Source organism: Danio rerio, chromosome 17 (genome assembly GCF_052040795.2).
Source record: "Danio rerio strain M-AB ecotype USA chromosome 17, GRCz13ab, whole genome shotgun sequence".
In the NCBI taxonomy this organism is placed as follows: Eukaryota; Metazoa; Chordata; class Actinopteri; order Cypriniformes; family Danionidae; genus Danio; species Danio rerio.
In genome coordinates, this window is record NC_141037.1 from 5,866,748 (window position 1) to 5,880,758 (window position 14,011).

The following is a 14,011-nucleotide window of genomic DNA, read 5'->3' on the forward strand; positions in this document are numbered from 1 at the left end:
CTCATTACTACACCCGTAGACAGCGTTAAAGTCCCACATCTTCACGTAATAACACTGTCTTGACTAGTGCGGTTGAATGACACTTGTCCTGGGAGCACTGTACCAATGTGGCGGCGCTATTGACGCATGCTCAGGGTCTCTATGCGATATCTAGTGTATATATCTATGGGCTGGCACTGCTGGGGGTCTCTCTGGAGGATTTGCCTCCTCCTCTCTCCTTTTTTGCAGCTCGTCGTTCTCTTTTTTCTGTCGTTTTAAGTGTTTGTGTCGACTTGTTGTGTTGCCACAGTATCGAAAAGACTTTTTACAAACATCGCAGTTTGCAATATGTTTGTTTACTGTGGTGAAATAACTCCAAACAGCTCTATTCTTTTTTTTCCCGTCATCTCAGAACAGCCAAAAGTGCTTGCGCTTTGGCGCTGCTGAGTCACGTGATGAAAGGACAACTAATAACAGCAGAGCAGAAAAGAGCAATGGTGCACGAGACATAAAAGGAGCGGGGTGTTTAGAGTGTAGGGATAGTTTACAGTTTGACCCAAAGAATGACCAGTCTGGTAGATGAAGAAGAGCCGGAGTCAGAGATTTAAATAAATGAATCAAGTTTACTGAAGATAGTTTGCAGTTTCATCCGCAGAAGCCAGCTTCAACACTCGCAATGAGTTCCTAGGCCGCTCTGCTTACAATCACCAATCAATAACAATTATACTCTCACATAACGTCATTAACTGCGTCATACATACAGGTGTTCTAACCTGATTGGTTAAAACACAGATAGACTAGGAACATTTCCACGTGAGGTTCGTGCGTACAACTCTGAACAATATCTGAACATAAACGTCAGACATCCCTTAGACTGATTAGAGCTGACTTTAGACCTGTGAAACGGATCAACAATCAAATAGAACACACACACATAAAGTATAATCTGTTTCTTATCCAAGGCTGAGTGTATTCTCAGCCGTCTTTATCAAAACTGGTTAAAAACCGGTAGAATCTACATTCAGGCAGTTATAATTCCTTACTACACGAAGTCTATCTTGAATAAAAAGTAGAATCACTTTAAAAGAATTAACCATAAAAATAGCAAAATCACTTTAGACAATATTAACTCGTAGAAATAACAATAGAAACAGTTGCTTCCAGTCCTCAGCCCTCAGTTCCTCTCAAGGTCTCCGTGACCTCTGACCTAGATTGGTGGCTTCTGAAAATAGTTATAAAGAGACTGGCAAATGCACTGAACATTCTTATATTAAGCAATGTGTTAACTTAATCAACCCAAGCTCATTCTGGAAACGTAGCCCCGCGGACGTTTCTGGAGACCGCGATTTACGTGGCCGGAGGTACGTAAAGGCCGCGTTTGTTTTTTTTCGAGCGAACGCTGCGGGGCGGTGTGGCGCCGCTCCGCCCCTCCTCTTCGCGCTCGCCGGCCGACGGCTCGCCTCCGAGTGCAGGGCTTTCCTGACGCAATTAGTTTGTCCGCTTAGCTCACAGCATTGCGTCGCGGAGCGGAGGCACCTGAGGAGCAGGAGGAGCCGGCCACGGTCGACGACGACCGAGATCGAGTCCGGGGAACAGCAGGTTCCGAAAATCAGGTAAGACGAAAAACGGAATCCGTAAAGTGAGGGCGAGAACGTGGCGGGATCCGAAAACGTGGTCGAAATTGAAGACGAGGGCTTTTTTTTTTTTTTTTTTTCCGATCCGGCGGCTTTTCGCGCGAGAACGCTCCCGAGAGGCACCCGCCCAAGACGCGAAAAAGCGCGCACAGCGGCCTCTCGCGGATCCGCGAAAACAAAAAAACGCTCGAATATGTACCTCCCGGGACGTAAATCGCGGTCCGCAGAAACGTCCGCTGGGCTACATTTCCACAATGAGCCCGGGTTGAACTTATTCATTAATTAAAATCAATTCACAGTTAAATACTGAGAAACAGGATGATGAAAAGGATAAACGTTGGTCCATGATGAGACGGATTGGAAAGCAGAAATCCGAATCCTTCAAGAGACATGTCCGCTCTTTTAGGAAACAGGGGCAATGTACTTTAGTGAAAAATTAGATGACATTTAAATAAAAGTATCTATCTAGGAGAGCTACTATCGATCCGATATTAATACCAACGTTTCTCTGGGTGCTCCGGTTTCCCCCACAGTCCAAACACATGAATTGGGTAGGCTTTATTGTCTTTGGTGTATGAGTGAGTGAGTGCAAGAGTGTATAGGTGTTTCCCTGTACTTGGTTGCGGCTGGAAGGGCATCCGCTGGGTAAAACATATGCTAGAATAGTTGGCGGTTCATTCCGCTGTGGCGACCCCTGACAAATAAGTTACAAAGCCAAAGGAGAATGAATGAATGTTCTAGTAGTTTATGTCTCTGTTTCAAACACAACCTGCATCATCTAATAAGGTTTGCAGCAAACTGCGCAGAGATGGCCTTGTGTACATCAGAATGTAATGATTTCTGCTCTTTGTTTGTCTTATCTGCTATTGAGCTGTCAATGGGAACACTGTCTCCTGTTTATCAATTATTTATCAGTATTTTGTCAGTGTTTGTTGAACTCCAATACTGATGATCCACAGATTTCCTCTCGTCTCGATGCGAGCTTTGGTCCTAGAGGCAGAAATCTGCCCACGCACAATTATTGACAATGTTTATACCGCATTTACCTCAGAGAAAATCAACATACTGTGTTATGAAGCTTCTTTGTCCTGGGGATCTCATTATTTTAGCTTTATATCTCATTTATATCTAATTTTTTAGCTTTAACTTTATGAAAACTTTTTTCATAACTTGTTTAGTATAAGGGCTAACACAGTGGCTGAGTGGTTAGCACTGTCGCCTCACAGCAAGAAGGTCACTGGCTCGATTTGGCATTTCTGTGTGGAGTTAGCATGTTCACCCTTTGTTGGCGTGGGTGTCCTCTGGGTGCTCCAGTTTCCTCCACAGTTCAGACACATAGGCTATAGGTGAATTAAAGAATCTAAATTGGCCATGGTGTATGTGTGTGAATGAGAGTGTACGGGTGTTTCCCAGTACTGGGTTGTGGCTGGAAGGGCATCCGCTGCATTAATCTATCAAGCATTAGCAAATAGTTAATAGTGATGGGTCATTTTGAACGAATCTTCAATATGACTCGGGAACTACGAGTCCTCTCAGGGAGGGATTCGTTCATCCGTGCATGCGCACATTTGTGCAGGTGGTATCGTTCATTTCAAGTCTTCATCACATTGGCAGAAGCCAATCATATGCGTTTAGAGCAGGAAAAAGAATTGATCCGCTCACCTCTCGAGTCCTCTATCGGGTCTGAGTCATTCGTTCCTCACGGGCCAATCATACGCGTTTAGAGCCGGAAAAAGAATTGAACCGTTTAACTCTCAATTTCTCGGGTTTGAGTCATTCTGTCACGTGATGAACGAACGATCATGGCTCCTATCGGCTCAGACTGTGTACATTGATTAAGATTATATGTGACTGTCAGTGTAACGTGAATGAACCACTGACATTTGAAGACGTGAAGAGGTGAGCTGAGCAAAGAGACAACAATACCTTCATAGACAAAAGAGCAGGTAAACATTGAATTATTATTTTCTCCTTCTTATATCGGGCTAGTTGTAGATGTGTTTGGAAGCAATTCGTAACATTTAATAATATTTTGGCAAATTAAACCAAATGAACGAAATGACTCGAAAAAAGATTCGTGATGAACGAGACTTGATGAACGAGACTGAAAGACCGAGTCAGTAAAATGATCCAAACTTCCCATCACTAATAGTTAATTCATTTGTTAACTCTACATTAACTCTACATTAACAGGTGTTAGTAAGCAGTTAATAAATACAGTTACAAACGCTGTATTCTTATAAGCACAATTATAATGTGCTTAATAACTATAATAAATTCATTACTTATTAATTGTTCATTACTAAATTAAGCAACCCAGGCTCATTGTGGAAACGTAGCCCCGCGGACATTTCTGGAGACCGCGAAATACGTCCCAGGAGGTACGTATTTGTGCAGTTTTTGTTTTCACGGGAGCGTGTGCCATTTGCGGCTTCGCTGTTCTCGCGTGAAAAGCCGCTGGAGGCCGTTGTCGAGCGACCGTCTGTCTGACTGACTGAACGATCGACTGAACGGCAGGCCAATCGGCCGACCCAGCCACCCTCCTCCTCCTTCCCTAAACCCAAGCGACGATTTACAAAAGCCGTCCAGAAAAGAAAAGCAAAAGCTCTCATCCGATTTTGACCGAGTTTTCGGATTTCACCGCATTCTCGCCCCGTAATAAAACTCGTTCACTTTCATTTTTTGGATTCTGTTTTTCATCTTGCCTGATTTCTGGAACCATTCTTCCCCGGACTCGAACCTGGTCGTCGCCGCGGGTGGCTCCTCCTCCTCCGGGCCTCCGCTCTGCCGACGTAACACTACGAGCTAAGCGAACAAACTGGTTGCAGCGGGAAAGCCCTCCACACGGAGGTGAGTGAGTCGTCACAGCCGGCGAGCGTGAAGAAGAGGAGCGGCGTCACACCGCCCCGTAGTGTTTGCTCGAAAAAACCAAATGCGGCCATACGTACCTCCAGCCACGTCTCCAGAAAAGTCCGCGGGGCTATGTTTTCAGAAAGAGCTTAGGTTGAAATTAGGGGCCTACTCACACTATGCCATCCGTACCGTGCCCAGGCCCGTTTCCCGGATCGTTTGAGAAGTGTGAGTGTGCTGAACCGGGCTCAAGCACGGTTCACTTGGCCGGCCCTGGCCCGCTTGGAAGAGGTGTGCCTGGGCGCGGTTCACTTGGGCTTTGGCGTGGTACGCTTGTGTGTGAGTGCAAAACCCGCCAAAGCCCGAAACTGAAAGCGAGACGTGACTTTTAAGGGACTGTTTCATATGGATTTATTAATCATTCTTACTGTTCAGTGAACGCAAACTGCCGTAGTTTATTAAAGACGCAAACTCCTCACTGCACGACAGCTGCACGCCTTCAGCAAACCTCCTCATTCCTAAATAAAGCACAAGAGCTTTATGATTGTTTATGAGCGCCAAAAGTGGCGGATCTGTTCAGCGAAATATCTGACTGCGTGTCCCCGCATCCCTAAGGACTGTTTGGCGAAATATTTGACGGCATATCAAACGACTGAAACGATATAACTAGAGAAATCTCCACTGTACTGCAGAGTGAGAGAGCGCTTCTCACAGAGCAGCGCAGCAGCGATGACGTAAGCGTGCCGAAGCCCGTTTGTGGTGTGAGCGCGGGCCGTGGGGGGAGACGGGAGGGGGGACAAGCGTGCTTTGGTCTGGTTCGAGGCAACTGTACCTAGTGTGAGTACGGCCTAAGATTTATTTAGTAAACAATTAATAAACTATTCAATAATCAATAATTTAGTAATGAACAATTAATAAGTAGTGAAGTATTAAAATATAATCATTAAGCAGATTATAAATATGCTTAGAAGTCAAGAGTACATCATTTGTATCTGCAGTTATAAACTGCTTACTAACGTCTATTAATGAAAAGTTAATGCTTAACAACTAATGAATTCACTATTTGCAAATGCTTAATAGATGATTTATAGTGTGTAGTTATTATAGTGTTACCAAAACCATCAACTATTCTGAAATAACTAGTTTATAAATAATGCAATACTTCTTTAATAAAAAAATTATAATAACAAAGTATGAAAATTCAGTCACACTTTACAATAAGGTTCATTAGTTAATGTTAATTAATGCATTTACTAGCATGAACCAATAATGAACAATATATCTACTACTGCAGTGGTTCTCAAACTGTGGTACGCGTACCACTAGTGGTACGCGGGCTTCCTCCTAGTGGTACGCGGAGGAATCGCTGAATAATGAAAGAAACAATTAACACTTTAATCCTTTAATGCGTAATATAACATTGATGTGATCAGCATTGGCTGTTTTGTGAAGCGTACGATCACAGCGCTGTGCTTAGAGTGTTTATTTTAGTGCATTGTGTCATAAGCTGCTGAAAATCTGTTTCCGAAGTTTAAGAATTGACTCTGAAGCGTGATTTGACTGACATGAAAAGTGGCCAATCACAGTCGACCTTGTCTAGTTGCGTGAAACGAAAGGGCGGGACAAAGGCTTTCTGTGTTGCAGAGACAGAAAAAAACAACTTAAAAACAAATGTTTTGTTGGAATAATGCTTCTCGGATGTTTTCACTGCAGAGATGTCTAGCAGAGTAATTAAACCGCGGACATATTTCCTGCCTATTTGATGATCTTCATACACGTTTCGCTCTCCAACAGCCAGTCGACTCGCCTCTGACCTGTCACTCCTCTAAACACAGTCTGAATGGCGGCGCGGGAATGAAGGTATTGCGCAATAACTCATTTCTGCAAATGCGGCGAGTGCTTTATTTTAACACGAGAGCGCATTCATGTACGTAAATCGCTAAAACAGATATGCGAGCTCTTAAATAGGCTTTTTTCAAATGAACTGCAGTGCTCTCATGATCGCCTGTGTGCTCAGATAGAATACAATCGCGATCTTTCCACTATTAAAGTAGACATTATTTATCTTTGCTCCTTAACTAAATTTAGTCAAAAGTATTCAAAGTTATCAAATATTTAGAAATAGATTGATACATGATCGATGACAATGCTAATGGTCTTCTTATTTGGCTGTGTTGTGAAGTGAAACTTACTTTTAGCAAAGGTGGAACATTTTTTATTTCTTTACGACAAAAGAATTATGCTGGAAATGTTTCTGGATGAGGTATTTGTGTGATTTATACATTTAGCTGTATTCTGATCTGTCCTAAAGCATTACAGGTCAAAGCAATCCATTGTTAGCCTACTTATTGTTTATTTATCACAATTTACAATAAGGCTCTTAAAGCACTGCTTTAATAAATGTAGTGTCGTCATATTTCAAATACCTCAAGTAAAATGAAGTCATTTGTTTTATTTTTTTACTGACAGTGTACTTGTATTTTTTTACGTTTCTATTTTAGGTTAAGATCAAGTGTAAAATAAAATTTACATGTGATGTACAGCTATTTAAGAAACAAATTTGCCATATTGTAAAGAAAATAGTGTAAAATATGTAAATAAAACGCTTAATTTAAATCTTTTTACCATATACTTTAATTTAACCTTTCAAAGCTTAAAAATATATATTTTTAAAAATGGGCAAAAAGTGTCTCTATGGCCTTAAAGATCATTTGGTAGTTTTACCAGTGCTATTGAAAAAGATTAATTGTCATGAAAGGAAAAATTGACTATACTTCCTTTGTTAGTGCAAATTATACATGTAGCTTTGGGATGTAAGCAATCCAACCATTAAATTAGGTTTACACTTTAAAAAAAAAGTAATTTCATAATGAAAATCAGATTTTTTTTTAAAAATAACCAACTAGTACTTTTTAAAAGAGTAATTTGTACTTTTACCTAATATTAGTATTATTTACTTAAATTTTTGTTATTTTAGCAGTGTGATAGTATTTTTACTTGAGTACAAAAAAGATTTCACAAGCACTTAGTGCAGATTTATTTTATTATTAATATATGATTAATAAATATTATTATTAATGGTTTTTATTTGTATCTATTCCTATGCAATGTTTTATGGGTTTCTGAGAATACATTTCAGGTCTTTAATACATAGCATGTCAGTCTTGAAAAAAAAATAGGTGCTGGAATTGACTTTCATTAGGCTGTGCCTGTATGAACCCTGTCATGTACATTTAACATTTATTTCAAGATTTGTCTGAAAGTGTAGGAATATGACATATAGCCTATATTTATAAGGTCCAAGCAGCATTTCCAGCTTTTGATAAATAGGCTACTATGAATACTTTAGATTTAAGTACAGCAGTTTTCTTTTTACTTTTTAAGAACTTTTAAAAACACATTTTAACTAAAACTTTTTTTTTTTTTTTATCTGCAAGCACAGTTAATGTTCAGACTATTTCAAATGTTTAAAGTGACTGACAATAATACATATTCTTAATAATAGGATTTAATCTGCATCGTTTTTAAACTGTGCACACCTGTAGCTGCTTAATTAGGCTTACGACGCTATTTTTTAATACTGGTTAAAAAATAGCGTCGTAAGGTGGTACTTGGAGAGACGATTTTTTTCTAAGGTGGTACTTGGTGAAAAAAGTTTGAGAACCACTGTACTACTGTATTTGTTCATGTTAGTTAACGTTAGTTAATGAAAATACAGTAGTTCATTGTTAGTTCATGTTAACTCATGGTGCATTAACTAATGTTAACAAGCATGGACTTGGATGTTAATAATGCATTAGTAAATGTTTAATTGTGATTAATAAATGCTGTACATGTGTTCTTCATGATTAGTTCATGTTAGTAAATGCATTAACTAAAGAACCTTATTGTAAAGTGTAACCGAAAATTCTATCATTAAACATATTATACATGTGCTTAAAAGTCAAGATTAGAGCATTTGTGTCTGTATATATAAACTGCTTACCACCTTCTATTAATGTGTAGGTAATGCTGAACAGATAATGATTTAACTATTTGCTAATGCTTATTACATGGTTCATAGTGTGTAGTTACTATAAAGTGTTACCATGTATAATTCGGGACCCTTAAAAGGTTTAGTTAACCATTAATTACTAGTGCTTTTGTTTTTAACTAATGCCTAATTGTGAACAAATTAACCATTAGTTAATGCATTATTTTGGACCCTTAAAATAAAGTTTTACCTTTTTACAAGCTTCTACAGCCACTACTTAATAGTGAGAATTAGTAGTAAAGTGTTAACCAAAAAGAATTATAATTGAACTATTCGAAACCTTCATTTTTGCCTTTCTAAAGTATGTTTACCACATGCAAAATGTCCTCCAAGAAAAAAGCTACAGCGTGCATTAAGGATAAAAGCGAGTAAACACTCCAGCGAAGCGCATGTCTTTGATGAACTAAACGCGCTTCACTAAACCATTGACCTCGGACTGCGAAAGCTACGATTTCATTTGCTGAGTAAACACCTCCGAAGCGCGTCTAAACAACAACGCCTCTGAAAAGATGAAGGAAATTACCATTCCTCATTTAGCGGCTCTGATTAAAGCGGAGGAGGTCCGGTCAGCCACTCCAGAAAGAGTAAATTATACAGCGCTGCCTCTCGTCCTCAATGGATCTTGAGTAGATGGCTATTTGCTGTCAACAATTTCAGGCTCAAAAACGATATTTTACTGTGTGCGTTTCCATCTCGGACGCATCCTTTCATTAGCTTTCCATTAGAGGCAAAGGCCTGCCGGTTATCAAGGGGGGATAAAGAGTGCTTGTGTTCTTTGTGTGTCGATGGCTCTTGAGAAACTGGGTTTGATGACCTTCGGTATAATGGAAATGTGATGATGGATGATCAGATGAGAAAGCAGGCCCGGATTGGCTAATCAGGAGGACTGGGAGAATTCCCGGTGGGCCGGTCTGTTTTTTGGCCGCGAGGGCCGGTGTCCCTAGCTCCAGAATCTGTCGCTCTCAGCAGTCACACTTTTTAAAAATTATTTATTTATTTACTTGACCACAGTCTTCTTATTCATTATTTTACTGCAGCTCTGCTCTTTTTATCTATTTTCTCGTAGCCTCGTAAGCAGGATGCAGCATGTTAGTTTATGACGCCGCCAACCTGGGTTCGGTCCTCGTCTGAGTAACTTTTTTATTTCATTTTTATTGTTAAGACATATAATACTGTAAGGGTTGTTGAACATTTAAAGTTCTAAAACAGCTGTTTTCTCCAAAAAAAAGACATGATAGTGTAATTAGAAACTGAATTAGAAATGACCTTATTTTAATATAGTCAGTGGTGAACTGAGGTGGGCCGGTCTAAGGCTTGAAACTCAAAAAAGAGTCCAACTCTGGCCCTGTGAGAAAGTGTGTAATGTTCCTGCTCAATGTATTTACTTATTTACAGACATTAAATGGAGATTAATGACCAAAAACATATTGAATTAAAAAACACTACAGCCAAAAGAACAAAAACTTAAATTTCCAGATAAAGATCGTTTATCCTGGCAGGATTTTCTGTCCATAAACTTTTCATGTTTACTATAAACTATACTGGTGGCATTTTATTGTAAAAGACATTATAAGACATTATATAAGATTATACAAAGACATTACATATGCCAAAAGACACTATAATTTGAACAGCATCTACACTTGTGATAGTCTGTTTTTTCTTATTCCGACCTCTCCATAATCCTGGACCAGGCCGCATCCTGAGCAGATGCTGTCGTGGTCATGGAGGAGTGGAGAGCATGAGATTGATTCCTGAAAGACCCCAGTGACAGATGAGTCTCCGCATTGATCCTGTGGGCCAGCCTGAACACCAGTCGCTGACCTACTCACACCTTTAGCTTTTCCACGATGAACGTCCAGCCTTCTCCAGCCTCCGGCACATAGACTGCAGCTCTGCACAAGTAATTTGGCCAGAGGAGAATTGATCGTGCCCAACAGCCTGGTTTTTTCTCAAGGTTTCACTTTTGTCAGTTGGTAAAGTTTGTTCCTCGCCACTGGCTTGCTTGGTTTGGGACTTGTGGAGCTGAACATCCATGGATTTTCTCTTCAGTGTTTGGACTTTCAGCAGTAAAAATGAAACCACACTGAACTGAAGTAAACTGAACTTCAAGGCTGAAAACTGGACTGACACAGTTTCAATTTACTAGAACTTCAATGTTAAGCTGCTTTGACACAATTATAAAAGCGCTAGAGAACTAAAGATCTGAATTGAATTGAAATTGAATTGGGTGTCTCCTGTAAATCATGGTAAAAGAAATGTATGAAAAAATGCACATACTATTGTTTATAATTCATTGCATAATGCATAAAATTTATCAGACGATCAGATGAGGGAGTGTATGATGTATGATGAATGTATTTTCTCTTATTTATTGTCATTAAATCAACCCGGGCTCATTGTGGAAACGTAGCCCTGCGGACGTTTCTGCAGACCCGGGAGGTACATATTCGAGCAGTTTTTGTTTTCGCGCATCTCTCGAGAGCGCACGCCGTTCGCTCCCGCGCTGTTCTCGCGTGAAAAGCCGCCGGAGGACACTGTGGAGCGACCGTTCGTCGGACTGACTGGCTGAACGACTGAACCGGGCCCTCCTCTTCCTCCTCCTCCTCCTTCCCTAAACCCAATCGACGGTTTGCAAAAGCCGTCCAGAAAAAAAAAAGCAAAAGCCCTCGTCTTTGATTTCAACCGTGTTTTCGGATCTCGCCACGTTCTCGCCCTTATTTTTTCGATTGTTTTTTATCTTACCTGATTTCTGGAACCGCTCTTCCCCGGACCCGATCCCAGTCGTCCCCGCGGCCGGCTCCTCCTCCTTCGGGCATCCGCTTCACCGACATAACGCTGCGAGCTAAGCGGACAAACTGGTTGCAGCGGGAAAGCCCTCCACACGGAGGCGAGCCGTCGGCCGGCGAGCGTGAAGAGGAGGAGCGTAGCAGTGCCACACCGCCCCGCAGCGTTCACTCAAAAAAAACCTAATGCGGCCATACGTACCTCCGGCCACGTAAATCGCGGTCTCCAGAAACGTCCGCGGGGCTACGTTTCCAGAATGAGCTTGGTTGCATTAAATGGAGATTAATGCCTTAAAACAATCACTATAGCTGCGTCCCAAATCGCATACTTATGCACTATTTTACGCCATTTTGTAGTATAAATAGTGTAAGTAGTGTGTTCACATTGAAAACTCTAAAAATAATAAGTGCACTTTAATTACCCGGATGATGCACTAATTCAGCCGCTATAATGAAGTGTGTAATGATGGACACTTCACGCACTTAACGACCGCAGGTTTGCTTACGTAGCGGAAGGGGCGGAGCGATCGGACGCACATGTTGAATAACTTTATTTATTTTGGATGGTAAAAGCAAAATTCTCTTACGAGAGTGATTATAGCGCCTCCCAATGGTGAATTCGGCAATAGTCACGGCAGGTATTATTTGATAATTCAGTCGTTTATTTCACTGATTTGGCAACCGTCAAACGTCATCAGGGAAACGGTTTGAATTTCTGCTTAGTAAAAAAACATTAGTGTGCCATTTGGGACAACACTACATACATATACTATCCTGTTGAGTGTGTAAGTGCATAAGTACATAGTGCATGAGTGCATAGTGTATAGTGTGCCATTTGGGACGCAGCTTATATTTCTTTCGAGCAAAAAATTACTGCCAAAAAAACAAAGCCATCTGGATAAAGACTGTGTTTTGTCACCAAACGATTCTTGTTCCTAATATACCAGACAGGATTTTCTGTTCTTAAGCCTTTTACATTTTTACTATATAAAAACTAGTGGCATTTTTATAGGTGACTCCTGTAATTCGTGTTATGAAATGGTAAGATAACCATTATTTTCCCCCAGAAAAAAACAACAACTACAAAACGGGACACACTGTAATATATAAAATTAATTTCGTTAAGCATAACATTCACAGATGATCAGATGACGGAGTGTATGATGTTCCTGCTGAATGTATTTACTCATTTATAGTTATTAAATGAAGATTAATGACCTAAAACAATTATCAAAAAAAAAAAAAAAAAAACATTATTTACTGCCAAAAGAATAAAGCTTTATATTTGCAATGTTTTTTTTTTTTTTTTGACAATAAGCCAAGAGCTCACTGCAGGAATGAAGCAAGTTTCCAAGGCTAACACTTTTCTTGTTAAACATGCTGTGAGAAATTACAGATTTGACAGTTAATATGCCGCTGATTTGATGCTTCACAAAAGTTGCAGACGCCTTTACCAATATCAAAATGCTTTTGTAAACATCCAGTTATTCTTTACACCAATTAAAAAACGGCTACTATAATAAAGAAAATCTTCTCTAAATATAGAACTAAATACATTGATTTGTATTGAAATACATGATGAATACAACTGACACATGAGAGTGTAAAGCCTGCAGCTCACAACAAATGTGGAAGGTTATTGCGTGTCATATTTAACAAGCCGTTTACTGCTAATTTGATGTAATTTTGCTCACATGGATAATTGAATATTAATCAGATGATGTCATTACGCAGCTGTGCCGTCAGCCAATCGCTGCATTGCTGATCATGATTTTGAGGATCGATAGATCTGTCCTTCACAACACACGCAACGATCTCAGATCAGTTTATCCAGACATTCTAATCTGATTCGCGAACTTGTTTGAACAACCAAATTAGCGAGAGATCAGTTATCAAGATTTAAAGATCCGGGATCTGCCAAATCATCTTAGATCATTTAAGCGAGGTACAAAGAACAAACCCATGCTGAAACACATGTAAACAAATGCAAAACAGAAACAAACCCAGGTGATCAGACAGAGGACCTGACAATAATAGGCTGCCTTCGGGGCTTTTGTTGGCTTATACATTACACAGAATATAGCGCACATGCAAGATCGAATTTGGAACGGTACCAGCTGGCCGATACCCAATCCAGCAAAAATATGCGGTATCTAACCAATATCCGATACAAGTATCAGGATCGGTGCATCCCTACTCATAAATAACATTTAATTGTTCATAATAATTGTGTAATTAAAAAGTCATATCAGTGCTTAGGTTCTCTCTATCGTTCTATTAATTGTTTTTTATTTAAAGCAAGAAAAAAAATGTATCTCTCAATCTTTCCTATCATTGATTATGCTGATATTATTTATAACAATACCTCTGATATTAATTAAAAACCTTTAAATACTGTCTTCAATTCTCTGTGTCGATTTGTTTTAAGATGTCCTTATAGAACCCATCATTGTATATCATACGAAACACTTGGTTTGCTTTAACCTAAGTTCTGCAGACAGTATCATTGGTATTTGTTTCTTTTAAAATGTGTTTACTTTAATTTACCTTTTTATTTAAAGCAGTTTTTTGTTCCATTTACATCATCATATTCGCTTCATCATGTGCAACAGAATTATTTTTTGGTTCCCAGAATTTCTACAGAAAGTGGCCGTAGGTCCTTTCGATACAAAGCTCCTTTCGACTGGAACAATCTCCCTTTCTTTTTTAAAGAGCCCATATTATCAGTT

The 14,011-nt window shown here is 39.7% G+C and overlaps 1 long non-coding RNA gene across 1 annotated transcript; it reads left to right on the plus strand.

Moving 5' to 3' along the window:
• Positions 1-451: 451 nt before the first annotated feature.
• On the plus strand, positions 452-12,547 carry LOC147832998 (uncharacterized). Its single transcript, XR_015513047.1, has 4 exons — positions 452-510; positions 2,000-2,164; positions 10,191-11,590; positions 12,129-12,547. It is a non-coding gene; the product is annotated as an uncharacterized LOC147832998 (long non-coding RNA).
• Positions 12,548-14,011: the final 1,464 nt, after the last annotated feature.